Here is an 18,121-nt window from a genome sequence, read left to right as displayed (position 1 = left end):
ATATAGGGATTGAAAATCCCTTCAAACTCATCGTCCCAAAGACCACAAACTTCATCTACTTGATCACTAAAGATCTCTTGAGTTGATAGAGACAACTCTCCCACTTTCTTGTCTTGGCCAATGAGGCCATCCTCTTCATTGCTTGACTTTGGTGAGCTTTTCAAGCTCTCTTTGTTACAATTCACTTGCTCTTTGAATGGAGCATCTTCAATTTTCTTCTTCCATTGGAATTCCGACTTCTTTCTATCATCCTTCCGGCTATAATGATCAACCATAAAACATGGTTCATGCAAACGGGAGCTCTCATGGTCTTGTCAAGATTGAAAGTTATGCTCTCATCTCCCACTTCTAGAGTGAGCTCTCCATGCTTCACATCAATCACCGCCCCCGCGGTGTGTAAGAAAGGTCTTCCTAGAATGATTGGAATGTTGGAGTCTTCTTCCATGTCAACAATGACAAAGTCCACAGGGATGAAAAATTTCCCAACTCTTATGGGAACATCTTCCCATACCCCTAATGGTGTCTTCGTCGATCTATCGGCCATTTGGAGTGTGATATTGGTGCATTTAAGCTCTCCCATCCCTAACCTTTTACTCACCGAGTACGGCATAACACTCACACTAGCCCCTAGATCACATAAGGCTTTGTTGATCGTGGTGTCGCCAATGGTACACGGTATTGACAAGCTTCCCGGATCTTTGAGTTTTGGAGGTGAACTCCCTTGAAGGATTGCACTACTCACCTTAGTGAAGGCGATAGTCTCAAGCTTCCGGATCGACTTCTTCTTTGTGAGGATGTCTTTCGCGTATTTTGCATAGGCCGACACGTGATTGATTAATTCCGTGAAATGAATTGAGACTTCCAAATTCTTCATAATTTCCATAAATTTTCCAAGTTGGTCATCAAATTTGGGCTTAGCTTGACCACTCGGAAAAGGAAGTCTAATCACAATGGGCTCCTTCTCCTTGACCTTGTCTTCATTTTTCTTTGAAATTTCTTCTTTTGATGGTTCTCCATCCTTGGAGTTTTGCACAATTTCTTCTTTGTCACTAGATTCCACAACTTCATTCTTAACTTGCTTCTTGATTGCTTCATACCTTGTACCACTTCTCAAGTGAATGGTACTAACCGTTTCATGTCTTGGGGGATTACTTTGAGGTGGTAATTGCCCTTTTTGTCTTTGTGAGCTTGCAGATGCTAGTTGAGTCAATTGGGTTTCCAACATTTTGGTGTGAGCTAGGATGTTGTTGATGGTGATTTCCTTTGCTTGACTATCTTTTTGCATTTGAGTAAAAAATTCTTGTTGATTCTTTTGCATTTGGAGGACCGCTTTTTGAACATCAAAACCTTGGTCATTTTGTTGATTGTATGGACTTTTGATTTTGGTAACCTTGGTTTTGGTTGTAAAAGGGTCTTTGATTTTGGTTTCTCATGGGAGGTGGGGTGTATGTTGGTTGAGGGTTTTGAACATTTTGGCTTTTGTATGAGATATTTGGATGGAATTTGGTGTTTTCATTGTAATAGTTGGAGTACGGGGTACCACTCTTGTATGCTTGGAAAGCATTCACTTGTTCATTTGTTCCCCTACATTCACTTTGGTCATGTCCCAAAGTTCCACAATTCTCACATATCCCACTTGGGATTGATGAAGATGCCGTCATGGCATTAACATGATGCTTTGGTGATTTCAAGGCTTCTTCAAGTCTAGCCATAGCTTTTTCAAACTTCAAATTGATAGTATCAATGTGAGCACTAAGTTGAGCACCCAATTGAGTAATGGAGTCTACTTCATGCTTTCCTCCTCTAGTAGCCTTGCGAGGTCTACTATATTGTGAGTTATGGACCGCCATTTCCTCAATTTTGTTCCAAGTTTGATTGTCATCGACTTCGGTGAACATTCCATTTGATCCCATGTTGAGAATGTTCCTTGAATCTTCATAAAGACCGTTCCAAAATTGTTGTACCAAGAACCACTCGCTAAGTCCATGATGAGGACATGAGCGACAAATTCCCTTGAATCGTTCCCAAGCTTCATACAAAGATTGTTCATCTCTTTGCTTAAAGCCCGTAATTTGAGCTCTTAGCATGTTAGTCTTTTCCGGCGGATAGAACTTTTTGTAGAAAGCTAGAGCCAACTTCTTCGAAGAATCAATTCCGAGAGTAGCCTTATCAAGGACTTTCAACCATTGTTTCGCGGTGCCACTTAGAGAAAAAGGAAATAAGACCCATCGAATTTGGTCTTGAGTTACACCGGTTTGAGAAATTGTATCACAATAGTCACAAAAAGTCTCCATATGAGAGTGAGGGTCTTCACTAGGCATCCCCCCAAATTGACTTCTTTCAACTAATTGGATAAATGCGGATTTGTCAATAAAGTTTCCGGTTAGATGTTGTGGTGTGGGAGTACCATTGGGTAGGTTCTTTTCGGTGGGTACGGAATGTGATGAAAACTTAGGCATTGTGGGTTGATTTTGTGTTGGATTTTGTGTTGGGTTCTCCTCACCTTCTCTTGCAAAATGGTTGATGAACTCAATAGCGTTTGGTTGAATATCTACAACCTCACTAATACCTCTCAAAGTTCTCCTAGCAAGTCTTCTATTGTTTGTCAAAGTCCTTTCAATTTCATGATCAAAGGGTAACAAGTCACCTTGTGACCTTCTAGACAAGCAAAATATCAAACAACTCGAAAATAATTAGAACCAACCTTGAGGAGTTTTTCTTCCCCAAGGCAAAGAAAGACACAACTAATAACAATACAAGAAAATCAAAATCAAGTTAACACCGTCAAGAAACAACGACGCCATTTTTGGTCGGGATTAGTTTTCAAGACTTGTCGTCAAGAGCACCTAGACCAAAACACAATTTATAACTTCACCAACAACTCTACAATTAGTAAAGAGGCAAGTAAAGGTCGGATCCCAAGGGACGGGAATTGAGATGAGAATTCTATTGAAACTAGTGGTGTCTAAGGGTGTCACAATTGGGGTTTGTAGTAGAAGGTCACTAAACTAAGTAGCAATGAAAGTAAACAAGCAAGATGAATTAAAAGGGATGTAAACAATTGATAAAAAGCACTAGGGTGTCATGGGGTCGTAGGGGATTCATGGGAATTGATCATACAAACATACTCTCAAACTATAAGCAAGCAATTATTGTTGTGATAGATCGAGTTGGTTTATGTCTTACAATCCTAGGAAAGTTTGGGTCCGGAGCCGAATCGATTAGATTGTACAACACCTACAAGTCGACTTAATCTTCCCTACTCAACAATATACATGGTCTAATGAGACTCGAGTTGGTTTATGTCTTACAAGTCTCATTGAAAAGATAGGTGATGGGTAAAAAATGCAAGGATTCATAGGCTCACATTTCATCAAACATAACATGTGCATAAGTTGAGATCACAACAAGCAAGCAAATAAATTATGAAAACATATTAAATTAAGCATGAATCATTCCCCATGTTGGTTTCCCCTAATTACCCATTAACCCTAGCTAAGGAAACTACTCACTCATTATCATGTTGAACATGCTAGCAAGGTTGTCAATCATACCAACAAAGTGAAACATGATGAATAAATGAAAGTAATTAGCAATAATTAAAAAGGGATTAAGAGGATTATACCTACTAATGATTCCAATAATAAAGCAAAGAATAAAAGAAGTACTTGATGCTTGATTGGAAGGTTGTCAATCTCCCAATAATAACCCAAATAATCTTCAATTACCCAAAATAAAGGATGAACAAGAGAGAGATTAAGGAAATAAAACTTGTATTAAAACTTGATTAATTGTTGATTACAAGATTAAAGAGAGATTTGATTGATATTAACTACACTAAAGATTGCTAAGAAGAACATGCTCTTCTAATTAGACTAATGGGGTATTTATAGTGGGGATTAGGTGCATGAATTAGGGTTAACTAAGGGCTTAAATGACGATTAAGTCCCTTGTTGAGGAGACTCCGATCTCTTTAGGAAGACTCCGGTCTCTAGGGAGACTCCGGTCTCTCGAAAAAGATGTGCATCCTTCCTTGAAGCTTGAAGAAGACGAAATGGGATCCGCTCTTGATCGGAGCCATTTCGTGTTCACAATTAAGCATATGTGGTCGTTGGTCAATGGTCGATACAAAACACAATTTATACTTCACAAACAACTCTACAATTAGTAAAGAGGCAAGTAAAGGTCGGATCCCAAGGGACGGGTATTGAAATGAGAATTCTATTGTAACTAGTAGTGTCTAAGGGGTGTCACAAATTGGGTTGATGTAGAAGGTTACTAAACTAGAATATCAATGAAAATAAACAAGCAAGATGAATAAAATAAGGGGTGTAAACAATTGATTAAAGGCACTAGGGTGTCATGGGTTCATAGGGGAATCATGGGATATGATCATACAAACATGTTCTCAAATTATAAGCAAGCAATTATTGTTGTGATGGATTGAGTTGGGTTATATCTTACAATCCTAGGAAAGTTTGGGTCCCGGAGCCGAATCGATTAGATTGTACAACACCTACAAGTCGACTTAATCTTTCCTACTCAACACATGCATGGTCTAACAAGACTCGAGTTGGGTTATGTCTTACAAGTCTCATTGAAAAGATAGAAGATGATAGTAAATGCAAGGATTCATAGGCTTGGCATTTCATCAAATATAACATGTGCATGTATTAAGATCAAAACAAGCAAGCAAATAAGATATGAAAGCATATTGATTTAAGCATGAATCATTCCCCATGTTGGTTTCCCTAATCACCCATTAAACCCTAGCTAAGAGACTACTCACTCATTATCATATTGATCATGCTAGAAAGGTTGTCAATCATACTAACATAATGAAACATGATGAATAAATGAAAGTGATTAACAATAATTAAAAAGGGATTAAGAGATTATACCTACTAATGATTCCAATAATAAAGCAAGAATAATAGAAGTACTTGAATCCTAGATTGAGAGGTTGTCAATCTCCCAATAATAACTCAAATAATCTTCAATTACCCAAAATAAAGGATGAACAAGAGAGAGATTAAAGAACTAAAACTTGGATTAAAACTTGATTAATACTTGATTACAATATTAAAGAGAGATTTGATTGATATTAACTACACTAATTATTGATAAGAAGAACATGCTCCTCTAATTAGACTAATGGGGTATTTATAGTGAAAATTAGGGAGGATGCATTAGGGTTAACTAAGGGCTAAACTAGTAATTATACTTTTTAAGTTGAGCAAGGAGAATCCGGTATTTTCTGAGAGAAGGGCTTCTCTTTTCGTAGCTTGAAGAATGAAAAACGTGCTGTACTGAAATCCGTGCGGATTGGAGTCGGGACGGCCGGATCTGGTGAGGAATCCGAGCGGATTCAAGAGAGGGACGCTCGGATTGTCTTTGGGGAATCCGAGCGGATTCCAAGGTGGGACGCTCGGATTGGGCTGGACGGACGGGCGGATTTGGTACAATCCGTTCGGATTGTTGGTCAGCTTCAATTCTTCTTCTTTTCTTCCCTTTTCTTCATAAATTCCTTGGGGATTTCCTCGGGGACGCAAGGATCCTTTTCTCAACATGGCTCTTCTACTATAATATGTACAAAGGCCTTCTAGTCTTGTCTCTCCTTGATGCTTGGTCATTGAATACAATCAATTTAGCCTCGTTTTGCCGTGAAAATGCAATATTCTTACTCCTTTCCTACCAAGGGATCAAAATCTCAAAGAATATGCAAAACAAAGAACTAAAGATAAGAAATGACCCAAATAGGCACTAAAAAGCATGGAAACAATGGTAATTCGGGGCTAAATATGCGCCAATTATGGTCACATCACTGCGAATCCGGGCGTCTTTAGCACGGGACGGGCGGATTTAGTAGCACGCCGGGCGTCTTGTGAAGGAGGACGGACGTCTTAAGGTGGTTTTGCCCGGGCGTCCAGAGGATGAAGACACACGGGTTGTGGGTGGTGGACGGGCGTCTTCAGGGGAAGACGCACGCATTGTTAGGCAGTCTTGTTTCCTTCTTCTTTTCTTCCTTTTTCTTCATAAAATCCTTGAGGATTTCCTCGGGGATGCAAGGATCATTTCTCATCATTGCCCATCTACTATAGTATGTACAAAGGCCTTCTAATCTTATCTCTCCTTGATGCTTGGTCATTGAATTCAATCAATTTAGTCTCATTTTGCCATGAAAATGCAAGGTTTGCACTCCTTTCCTACCAAGGGATCAAAACCTCAATGAATATGCAAAACAAAGAACTAAAGACAATAAATGACCCAAATATGCACTAAAAAGCATGGGAACAAGGCTAATTCGGGGACTAAATATGCTCTAATTTTGGTCACATCACTCCTATTCCAAATCCCCTTAGATTCGATGCTCCATCGAAATAAAGGTCCCAAGAGTCTACATTGGTTTGGAGTATATCCTCATCTGGAAATGACCATGTGTCTACTGCTTGGGTGTCGTTGATGTGATTATCTGCAAAGAACTCGGCGACGGCGCGCCCTTTTATAACCTTCAGAGGTACATATTTGAGGTCGAACTCTAAGAGCATTAAAGTCCATCTTGCCAAGCGTCCGTTGAGAACGAGTTTTTCGGAGAGGTATTTGATAGGATCCATTTTGGAGTACACCTTGACGGAGTAGCTAAGCATGTAATGGCGTAGCTTCTCTGTTGCCCACACAAGAGCGAGGCATGTCTTTTCGAGTGGTGTGTATTTGCATTCATATTCCAATAACTTCTTACTAAGGTAGTAGATAGCTCTCTCTTCTTTTCCGACGGTTTGTGCTAGCATAGCCCCCATGATTGTTTCGGTCACTGTGAGATATAAACCAAGAGGTTGATCTCGTCGAGGAGGCATGAGCACTGGTGGTTTGGCCAGTATCTCCTTGATTTTGTCAAACGCCTTTTGACAATCGTCATCCCATAAGGTGTGATCTGTTTTCTTTAACTTTTTGAAGATGGGTTCACATATCACCGTAAGTTTCGAGATGAATCGACTTATGTATTGCACCTTGCCTAAAAATCCTCTAACTTCCTTTTCTATCTGAGGTTGTGGCATTTCGATTAGAGCTTTGATTTTGGAAGGGCCGATTTCTATTCCTCGTTGACTGACGACATATCCCAGAAGCTTGCCTGATGTTACCCCAAATGCGCATTTCTGAGGATTGAGCCTCATGTTGTACTTTCGTAGTCTTAGGAAAAATTTGCGAAGGTTATTAATGTGCCCCTATCTATCCTTGGACTTAACAATCATATTGTCTACGTACACCTCTACTTTTTTATGCATCATGTCATGTAGGAGCGTGGTTGCAGTGCGTTGATACGTAGCTCCGGCATTGATTAATCCAAATGGCATAACAGTATAACAATAGGTGCCCCATTGAGTAACAAAAGCGGTCTTATGCATGTCTTATATGGCCATCTTTATCTGATTGTATCCCGCGTACCCATCCATGATGGACAACAACGCGTGATCTGCCGTATTGTCCACCAATATGTCGATATGTGGTAGAGGAAAGTTGTCATTGGGACTCGCTTTGTTCAAGTCTCTGAAATCAACACAAACACGGATTCTCCCATCCTTTTTAGGTACGGGTACTATGTTGGCTACCCAATCTGAATACTCGAAAACTTTGATGAACCCAGCTTTGAATTGTTTATCGACTTCTTCTTTGATCTTAAGAGCCCATTCTGTCCTCATTCGACAAAGCTCCTGTTTTACAGGTTTGAAACCTAGTTTGATTGGAATTCTGTGTTCTGCAACATCCCTGTCGATCCCTACCATGTCTTTGTACGACCAAGAAAAAACGTCTTTGAACTCGTGCGGGAGGTCTATGAAACTAGCCCTTTCGGTTGGGCTCAAGGTTGTCCCTATCCTAAGTTCTTGGGGTTCTAGTTCAGTTCCTACGTTGATGGGTTTAGTGTTCTCTATAACGGGGAGCCCCTTCCCCCTCTTGTAATATTTGTTTAGCTATGTAGGGAGGTAGTTCGATGGAGTTTGGGTCTGGGTCATCCTCATTATCATTGTAAATAGAATTGAATTCAGAATAACACAAAGAGTAAGCAGAATTTGATTTATTTATATTAAATTTTGAAAAGAGTTGAAACAAAGAAGCCATCTATTCAGTAGTGAGTGGCGTTAAAGGGATAGCTGTTGGGACATTTCCCAAACTACTGTTACTACTCGATACTATGCTAGGAGAATTAAGGAGATTGGGAGTGATGACAGGAGGAGACTCTCTAGGGACTTCTCTAGACTCCAACTCTGATTCCGACTTTGACTCCGACTCGACTCGACTCGGTCGTGGTCTTCGGTTCTCCTTTGAACATCTCTCCTTTTCCAGTGGTGAGCTTGATGAGTCTTCCTTGGTTGTTTGTCCAGTTGATCAATTTTCTCCATCCTTTTTGCCGATTTGAACTTGTTTTGGTGATTAACGCGGCATGGTTAAAATGGTCGTCTTAAAGTATCATGGTAATAATCTCGTCCTGTGCAGCTCTAACAAATTGATCTTCTCCAAACAGAAGGCTAACGGCCTGTTCGTCTAAGCAAGGTGCTTGACGAGTCTTGACGGTAGGAACCGTTTCTGAAGGAATGAAGTAGCAATCGTGAAAGATCTCGATTCAAGCTAGTTGCCTTCCTTTGTAGTGCCAAGGTTCGGGGAACCATGAAAGTATTCTTGACTCCCTTCTCTAACGAAGTATCCATTTAGGGTAGGGAGGTAGGGTCACATTTGGATTCCCACGTTCTTACGGTTTTGGAACTGTGCGAGCATCTCTAGAGCTTCTTCTTTCGTGGGTTTGTATCCGAATCCTAACAGTATCCTTTGAGAGTTTCCTTCTTTATAAGGTGCAAAGGTATTTCTTTGGACAAGATTCAATGGCATTCCCGGGAAGTATCCCTGAGACTTGAGTATGTGGTTGACCACTAGATTGGAATATGGATTGAAGTACAAGGGTGACAGTTCACTTTCTACAAGGGTTATGCTATGGAAGCCCCCAAGCTCATATACTGGATTTGTAACCACTTGGTTGCTTGTCATCTTTTCTATCACTACCTTAATAGGTGACGAAGTGATCGTCACTACTTTGCCACCTAGTGGAATCTTGATTTTCTGGTGGAGGGTGGATGTTACCGCTTTGGAAGCGTGAATCCAAGGCCTTCCCAGAAGTATGTTGAATGATGCTTCGATATCCACTATTTGAAAGTTAACCTTTCGCTCAATCGGCCATGTGGCTATGGTGAGGTTGACTAGTCCTACCACTTTTTATCGTGTACCATCGTATGCGCGAACACCTTGGTTAGAAGGGGTCCAATCCAACTCTTTCATGCCCAACTTATATCTTTGTTTTTAATGGTATGACGTTGACCGCAGAGCCATCATCTACCAAAGTCATTGGCACATTCTTCTTTAAAAAAATGACAGTAATGTATAGAGCCAGGTTGTGACTAGAGCCGAAAGGTGGCAAATCCTCATCCGAGAAAGTAACTGGGTTACTTAGCTTAGTTGAATCTTGGAAGACCAAGTTGACTACGTCATCAGGTGTAGCGTTGTGGGCCACGTTTAATTTAGCCAAGACTTGTAGCAAAGCTTGGCGATGAGGGAATGAGCTTGCAACTAGTTGCGGTGAAAGATCGCCTTTGTCTTCTGTAATTTTTTAGCAAGTGATCAGCAGACGTATCTTCGCCATTATTTGGTGTGACGACGTTGGTGTTAGTAACTGGACCATTAGCTATGAGACCATTTTGAGAAACATTTTGATATGGACGGCCTGAACGAGTAAGGTGGTCTATATCCTGGTCTTCACTATTTTGGACTATGTCTTCACTAATCTTGACTAGGTAGTGCTCAGTGAGGTATTCATCCTCATCGTCATTAGCCTATATTCCGTTGTGATAGCATGCTCTCTTAACCCGATGATTTCGGCTTCTAAGTGGATTATTTGATCGATTAGGTTATCAACCACAGTTATCACTTCTTGCATCGTAGAGCTTCGGGAAAGATTTAGTGGCGTACTTTCCTTAGGTGTAGTGCTTGGATTGCGAAGGGATGCCACTACATTTTCTAGTTCTGAGACTTGTCTATTCACGCTTCTTGCCCATGCAATGAAGTCGGTGATAGTAGGAGATATGGTGGAGTAACTCCCTTCACCTTCTAATGCATGGATCTCATCTTCAACTAGAGAAATGAGGTGTGAACAATCTAAGGTAGATTCTTCACTTTTAATCGTCAGAACTCCAAGAGGATTCTGAGTATTGTTAGGCTTACCTCCAGGAGGTATGGATAGGCGACCGTCTTCGATCATATCTTGAAGGACATGATTTAGCTTGTAACATTTCTCTGTATCGTGTCCCTTACCTCTATGATATTCGCAGTAGGAATTTTCGTCCCAGAACTTGGACTTCTTTTTCTGGATCAGGTGTAGGCTCTATGGGTTGGAGCTTACCTTGTTTCATCAGTCTTTTCAAAGCATTGGAGTACGTGTCACCAATTTTTGTGAACTTCTTTTGGGGGTTATTCTTCTTCGATGATTCAAGATGGTTAACCTCATCAGTCTTGCTAGTAGAGCCACAAGAACGACTCATTCAGCCTTGATATCAATGACCCACTGTTTTGGACAAGAGTCCTTTACGGATGTCATCTTCAATTCTTGTCCCAAGCACAGTCAAATCCTTGAAGGTCTTAATGTTTTGGTACCTCAAGTGATTTGCATAAATGGGCCTTAAGTTATCCATGAATTTTTCCACAAGGGTAGCTTCATCCGAACGCTCGACAAGTTGTGTACTAGTCTTCCTCCACCTACTTAGGAAGTCGGTGAAGCCTTCTTTCTCATTTTGGGTAAGAACCTCTAGAGTGCGCATATTGACTTGGATTTCAGCATTATCCGCGTATTGCTTAATGAATTCGATTTCGGCGTCATCCCAGGTGGCAATCTTCTTGTGCTCTAGAGAATAGAACCATTGCTTAGGAATGGTGTCAAGAGATGAAGGAAAGATCCTTAAGAACATCTCGGGTTTGATGCCTTTGATAGACATGTAGTCTTTGAAAGCACGAATGTGGTTCAAAGGGTTTTCATGTCCCTTGAATTTTGGGATGCCAGTCATGTTGAAGTTGGTTGGTAATTTGGCACTCACGGCCTCATACTTGCGATTGTTTTCCCAATAGATATCGTCTCCTTTGAGGTACATTAGTTGCTCATCCAAGTATTGGAGTCGCTTTTCAGCTTCAGTAAGACCTACTGGATGGTTGACTTCTGCTTGTCCAACATAGGGTGGAAGGTTGTCGTTCACCACTTTATTAGGAATTTCATCTTCTGCAGGAGGTAGCCTAGTTTCTACTACAACAATCCGGTTTTCAATAGCATTAAGGCGTTCATAAGCTTGTTCTTGACTTGTTTGGAGACGAGCGAGCGCAGCTAGGATTTGATCATTACCATTCAGGGGTTGTCCATTGACACTTGCGTGACTAGTTCCGGGCATCGTGGAAACTGGATAAGAGATTGACGACGAATCAAAACATGATCGACCATTCTAGCACACTTACTCAAAGAAAAGACTCGAACTGTGAAGTGGGAGTGTGCCACTTGTGTCAAGTGAGGTTTGAAAATGACAAAGTTTTGAAATGTTTGTCCTAATCAACTACAGTGTAGTTGTAGGAGTGTTGACTCGAAGTGAGGTTTTGAAATGGGCTTTTGAGGCCCGACTTTTGACTCGATATTTGGACAGAGTTTCGACTCGTTTTGCGCTAATTTGGACCATTTCTCGAAAATATTTACATTTTGAAAGAGGTTTTTGATTATAAAGAATTCGTCATGGTTTTGTTAAGAAAATGGTGATCACATATGATACAAGCATTCAAACAGGCATTATAACGGTATGCTGAGTGCATTTAAAGGGTTCTGGCTTAAAAGGGTGGGTTACCATACTGAATAATCAAACCCGGGTCTGTGGAGAGGTCCGCGCCAAACAAGAGTAAGGCGGTTCCTAGTCCATTTCCTCGAGTAGTGAAAGACCTTGATACAAACATAAGTAAGCATCATGGTATGGTTGACGTCAATCGCTAACCATCCTTAGGCCCAGATAAGAATTTGGACCGCCCAGACGGGACGATTGGTCGAATGGGTTGGGTTGGGCCTAGGAAGGCCGAATAAAATGATCTAAGAAGATCGAGTAATGAAAACCGACAACTGTCTCATATAAACTATTCCCTAACCTTGTTCAAGTTTCACCCTTGGCAACACGTAAGTGTATTACTCCCCAGCGGAGCCGCCAAACTGTCGACACGGGGGGCCCACGGGGGCGCTTGGGAACAAGCGTTTGCATTTATGGAGTCGCCACCAATTTATTGTGGAAAATTGGAAACCGTTCGAATACTTCGCGTCATGTCAAACTACAAAGTAATGACATAGACACTAAGAACTCGTTACCCTTAGCATTCTATGTCTAGAATGACTCTCGTGGATGCCAATGAACACGGATGTTCACAGAGATCTGGAGTAAGGGGTGGGGGTACGTATTAGGAAGTCCTTTTAATGAACACCTAATCCCGCCCGCCTCGATAGCGGCCTCTACTAATAATTAGGGAAGTTATTCATACTTGATATGTTGTCGATTATATGCATGCAATGCAACAAACAATAGATTAATCCTAGCATGTGAGAATTAAACTATGTCGGTGAACACATGATTAGCACTCATTAATGTCGAAGTAGGGATTAAGGTCGATTACATGTGAAAGCAAACAAACGATAATAAAGATACAATAAATGAAATACAGTAATTAAAATTACAATAATTACAATGATTTGATGATTTACGTCGAAAATATATTTAAAACGGATTATTTGAGAAAAGAAAAAGAAAAATAATTAAGGTTAGAAAATGGACAGATTATTGGCGATATTACGATTAATAGTTGATTAATACGTAAAACTAATAAACTAGGTCAAAGCAGAAACGGAAGTTCAGGGACAAAAATCACCCAGGAACAGGCGCAGCAGAGCTGCGTCCCTTGGAAGAGGCGCAGTGGTCACTGCGTCCGTTCCTGAGGTGAGTTCTGGCTGTGAAGCCGGAACTGCATATCGTTAATGTTCATTGGTGAATTAAATGGTCGATTATTGACATCCGACTCAAGTAGAAGTGATTTAACAGGTTATTTACATGTAAATTGGTCATAAAAGCAATAAAGAACAAACTTAAATGAATTAGAACGAATTATAGACTAATTATGAGTGACTTAAAGGTTAATAAGAGATTAATTACAACTAATTTAGGTCAAATTACTAAGACGAAAACGAATGTAAGACACGATAAACTGATGAAAATATACAAAAGTCAATCCCAGAGATTTGATATGAATGAATCGAATCTCAAAAATCCGGGTTTGATTTTAATGACGAAAACTCGCAAATATTGATTATAAGGGATTTAAGTCGGTATGTAATGGTGATAATTTATACATGTTATCATTATAATTATTATATACGAATGAAAAATAAGAAAATAAGAAAGAAAAACGAAAGAAGAAGAAAAGCAAGAACTGCGGCAGCCTCGGGAAGAGGCGTAACCGATGCTGCGACTCTTCGAAGAGGCGCAGTAGTTGCTGCGTTTCTTCTCGACGTCTATCTTCTGTTAATCCGTAAAAATAGGTTTGATAAAAGGGTTTTATAAATCGGTTTTAAACATGCTTTCGACGTAAACCTTACAATAATTTATACAAGAATAAAATACAATAATAAAACATGTGATTTACACCCTCAGACTTATATGTTTGACGAAACGAGATTGACTAAGTTAACGATTAGTGATTGCTCGACTCGAATGTATGACGAAAGTGCCCTCGTATGAGGAATTAAATTAAATTGATTAAGTTGATTGAGTGGTTGGTCAAATTGGTCAGTCATGCAAAACGAGGTTGGTACTCAGAAGGATCCGAGCTTACGTGGTCGAAAGTTCAAGCACGTAGACGCCAATAAGCAAAGAGCACGGTCTTAGAATGCAAAGGGATAAGAGAAGGGCGGACACTCGCGTGAGAAATATGAGGAACGAAGGTCCCTATTTATACTAATCACACGGAGGAATTAGGGTTTCGGTAAAACTTTGGAAACAAATCTCGAAAAGATCTTAAAATACGCAGAAAAGAGCTGGGGAAGAGGCGCGGCAGCCACTGCGGCTCTTGGAAGAGGCGCAGCAGGTGGTGCGTCCTTTCCCCAGGAGTTTCCTTCTGCGGAAGAAAGATTTTCCGCGTTTCTGTTATGGAATTGCGGTAGATCTCAACTTTCTTATTGTTTAAAATATAATTTCGGGATATATTTTGACAAAAGATTAAAATAATTAAAATATGGAATAGAAATATCCGGAATATTCCAGAACATTCCGACTCGGCATTTTAAACGGTTTATTAGAAAATGAAGACGGTTTTTTACCCGGACTCCAAATGTACTCTAATTACTGTCAAAACGACCGTAATGGCGCGTAGATTACGACCAAGGGGTAGACACAAGTATTTGAGCTATCACTTGACGATAAACTTACGATTTATCATAAATTATTCCGTGTACCAAACATGCGGCCCAATCATCACCGGGTGGCTTGCGGGAGGTGCAGAAATGAGGTATCTACACGCATTCGGAGCTGAGGAAGCGTTAAGTTTGAGTTTGGGAGGAGTGGATGTGATTGGAGTATGATATGGATGGATGAATGTTATGGGTGTCGCCATAGTCTGTGATTATATTGATTGAGCTGGATTTATTATTATTGTGCTAACACTGTTGTCATTATTTATGTCTTATTTATTTTTAGTATTTGTTATTGTGTTGTTTAGTTAATCCCTACTCAACCGTTGGGTTGACCGTGTATTCGTTAAACACCTGTGATGAACCAATTATTGGGGAGCAGATTGACTGACAGGTATTTGAGTTAGCTGACTTGGGAGCTCATGGGGATGCGTGAGGATTTCGGCCAGTCTACTTAGAAGTCTTAGATCACATAGTCTTAATAATTTCAGTTTATATAATTTCCGCTGCTAGTTGTAATTAATTTTATATTAAGTTTATTAAGTTTGGATTAAATTGTAATAAAACTCTTATTCGCTAAATTTTATATTTAAAGTACTTTGGTTTGTTGTACTTTGTTATTCACTACCTCGGACAACCGAGATGGTAACAGTTCTATTTATTTGGGAGGCCTAGTTAAAGGCTCCTGGATAAATGGGGTTGTTACAATTATCCATTTCCATAGTCTTATGGTGCTATCCATGTTTATTTGCGCCCTACTCCTAAACATTTGACCAACTTTGAAGGGCCTTGAGTGCCATTGATATTTTTATATGAATTCATTCGATTAACAAACCTTGGTTTGGTGGAGTTCCCCAATAACCACCACTTGTATATATGCATTTAGTGTAATCTTGTATTCATCTTAGTACATTTGTTAACTAATTTTTCACATGAGAACAAGCGAGGGAGGGTTACTAATGTTTAATTGTGTATAGAGGTTAAGAATGAAGTGTGGGTATGTCAAATGCTTAGGCTAGATAAGCCTAAGGAGCCCTAACACAAGGAGGGAATCAAAAGAGCATGAGTAGGACCCTCCTACATTGGAGTCGAGAGAGACAGGAGCAAACGGGAGCAAGGGCAATACCTTGCCCAAGAAATCGGGCAGATTAAAGGTCAAGTCAGGCGGATCCATGCTCAAGTCGGGCGGATCCATGCTCGGGTTGCCTGGATCCCTTTTCTTTATCTCCTATTTAGAATGAGACCTCTTTTCCTTCTTCCTCATTTCTTATCCTCTCCTTAAAACACAAGACCCTACCTCTCTCTCTAACACATTAAAACCAACATCTCCAAAATTTCAAAACATAATCCCAAATCATCCCCGTTAGTGGAAATGGGACGTTGCTTATCATCTTTTCCCCCTGTAATACTACCGTTTTATGAACCTCTGGGTACTCTATCGAGTGGGCCTTACTCTGTCGAGTAAGGGTGTATTGCGTTTAAAATAGTTTCTGACCTGTAGGGTACTCGATCGAGTAACTTTGGTACTCGATCGAGTAGGCGGCACTCGATCGAGTACGTCAGTTACTCGATCGAGTAGCTCGGTTAGCGGGTGATAATTGGACGGGTTTTGTTAAAAACACGGATTAATAGATAAATCTTTCCGTCACTTTCATAATAAACTTTTACATACCTAATAACATTAAAAGGGAGATTCAAGTTACGTTATTCGCATTCATCCGTGTTATTGACAAATCTCGGAGTTCGAGAGGTCGGATTGCATCTGTTAGGCCTGGAAATCCGCAAACCACCCTGATCAGCATTTCATCTAAACCTCACTGCCAGGCTCTCAAGATGCCAGGCTCTCAGGGCATATGAAGTTAGGCGCCAGGCCATGGAGAGGACAACGGTCTAAATATCAGGACAATATTTGACCAAATCCGCGTATATTAATGGAAATAAATATGCAGCATTAAGTGTAAAGATTATGAAGTAATTACGGTAATTAAGAGGGATATATTTGGCAATTATTACCAGCAATTATGGAGAATATTCAGCCTTCAATGCTCGATTATGCAGCCGTTCAAGATGAGAAGCTATACAAAGAACACTTGAGAGATCTGAAGGGGGACATCATTCGTACACAAGAAGAAGAACACATATTACTTAGAAATACAAGCATTATTGTTATCATTGGAATATTCTCTCAAATCATATAGTTAAATCCTCTCCTGGCTTGGTGCCCGTGGTTTTTTCCCATTTAAGGGTTTTCCACGTACAAAATTGTTTGTCTTGTTATTTCTATTGTCTTATTTACAGCTTAAATCGTACCCTGTCAACCTGGCCAGAAATCTAATTAGAGCTAGTTAACCCTGCACAATATCACCCTGACCTGATTTCGCCTTGCGCAAAATCCACACAAAACAACATCATTCTTTACATCTTTGTGATCCTTGCGTCGAGGGTAAGATCTACGTACCAAATTTGTGATATTTAATTAAGTATTGTTAAACCCTAATTTTGGGGTTTGAGGATTTGTGTTAGTTTTGTGATTGTTAGTAATTATGTGATTATATGTTAGGAGGAGGATTCGTAGAAGAGGAATTTTGATACAGCTATTGAGACCGTCTGATTGTGTTGATGTTCCAGGTAGGGTTTCCCTACTCAGTATTAGTCCCATAATGCATTGTTGGTGTTGTGTGATTGATGAATATTATCGTATTCGTATTGTGACGGTTGTTAGTTGATTGTTGTTTGATGGTTGTGATTGTTTGTCTCTGGTTCTCGAGATGCGTTCTCGGCTGAGTGGAGTCACTTGCGGGAGTGGCTTCACGCCCTAGTTTCGCCCTCCGTGGAACCCGCCACGGAAGGGGATGTGCACATTAATGGGACAGGATTATCGCTCGGTATGAAGAGCGGGGATTTGGTGCGTACGGCTGCGGTCCCCCACTGGTAGGGCTGGTCCAGTGGACAGTCGGTGATGGAGATTGATTGGAGTGGGTGATTGTGTGTGACTGTTTGAGCTGTATTGTTTACTGTGTTGTTGGTTTACCTAAATTGTGTGATTAGTACTGACCCCGTTTAATGTTTTAAAAACTGTGGTGATCCATTCGGGGATGGTGAGCAGTTATTGAGCAGGTATGAGTCGAGTTACTCGGATAGCTGGGATGTGCCACCGTCTGATGATAGAAGTCTTCCGCTGTAGCTTTAGTAGTTTAATAAACATTTCATTTAGCTGATTAGACAGTTGGTTTGAGAACATGTATTCGTATTTTGGATTTTGTTTTGGATTGTAACCTTTCACCAAAGTTATACTTTTAAAGTACGTTTCGTTATTGTCTTATGATTCTCATTGCCTCGGGTAACCGAGATGGTAGCACTCCCATGCCTTAGGTGGTCCTGGTAAGGCACTTGGAGTATGGGGGTGTTACACCCCCTTTAAAACACATTGCAAAAATCCCTCTCATAACCTCATGACTACAACCCCTCTATCCACAAGAGTCCCAGTGTAGGGTGTGTACATGCATAAAGGTGAATAATGAAGTGGGTAGCAAGAAACAAATGAGGAGTACGATGGTATCAATATGGCAACAATGATAAGGGTATTGAGGAGGAAAATGACAAGAGAAATGA

At 40.4% G+C, this 18,121-nt stretch overlaps 1 non-coding gene across 1 annotated transcript; it reads left to right on the top strand.

Moving 5' to 3' along the window:
- The first annotated feature begins 1,980 nt into the window (after positions 1 to 1,980).
- LOC141603245 (small nucleolar RNA R71) lies at positions 1,981 to 2,087 on the top strand. The gene has a single exon (XR_012525135.1). It is a non-coding gene; the product is annotated as a small nucleolar RNA R71 (small nucleolar RNA).
- The last annotated feature ends 16,034 nt before the right edge of the window (positions 2,088 to 18,121 follow it).

The sequence above is a fragment of the Silene latifolia genome, chromosome 9 (genome assembly GCF_048544455.1).
Source record: "Silene latifolia isolate original U9 population chromosome 9, ASM4854445v1, whole genome shotgun sequence".
NCBI lineage: Eukaryota > Viridiplantae > Streptophyta > Magnoliopsida > Caryophyllales > Caryophyllaceae > Silene > Silene latifolia.
This window is presented reverse-complemented; position numbering and strand designations above follow the sequence as displayed.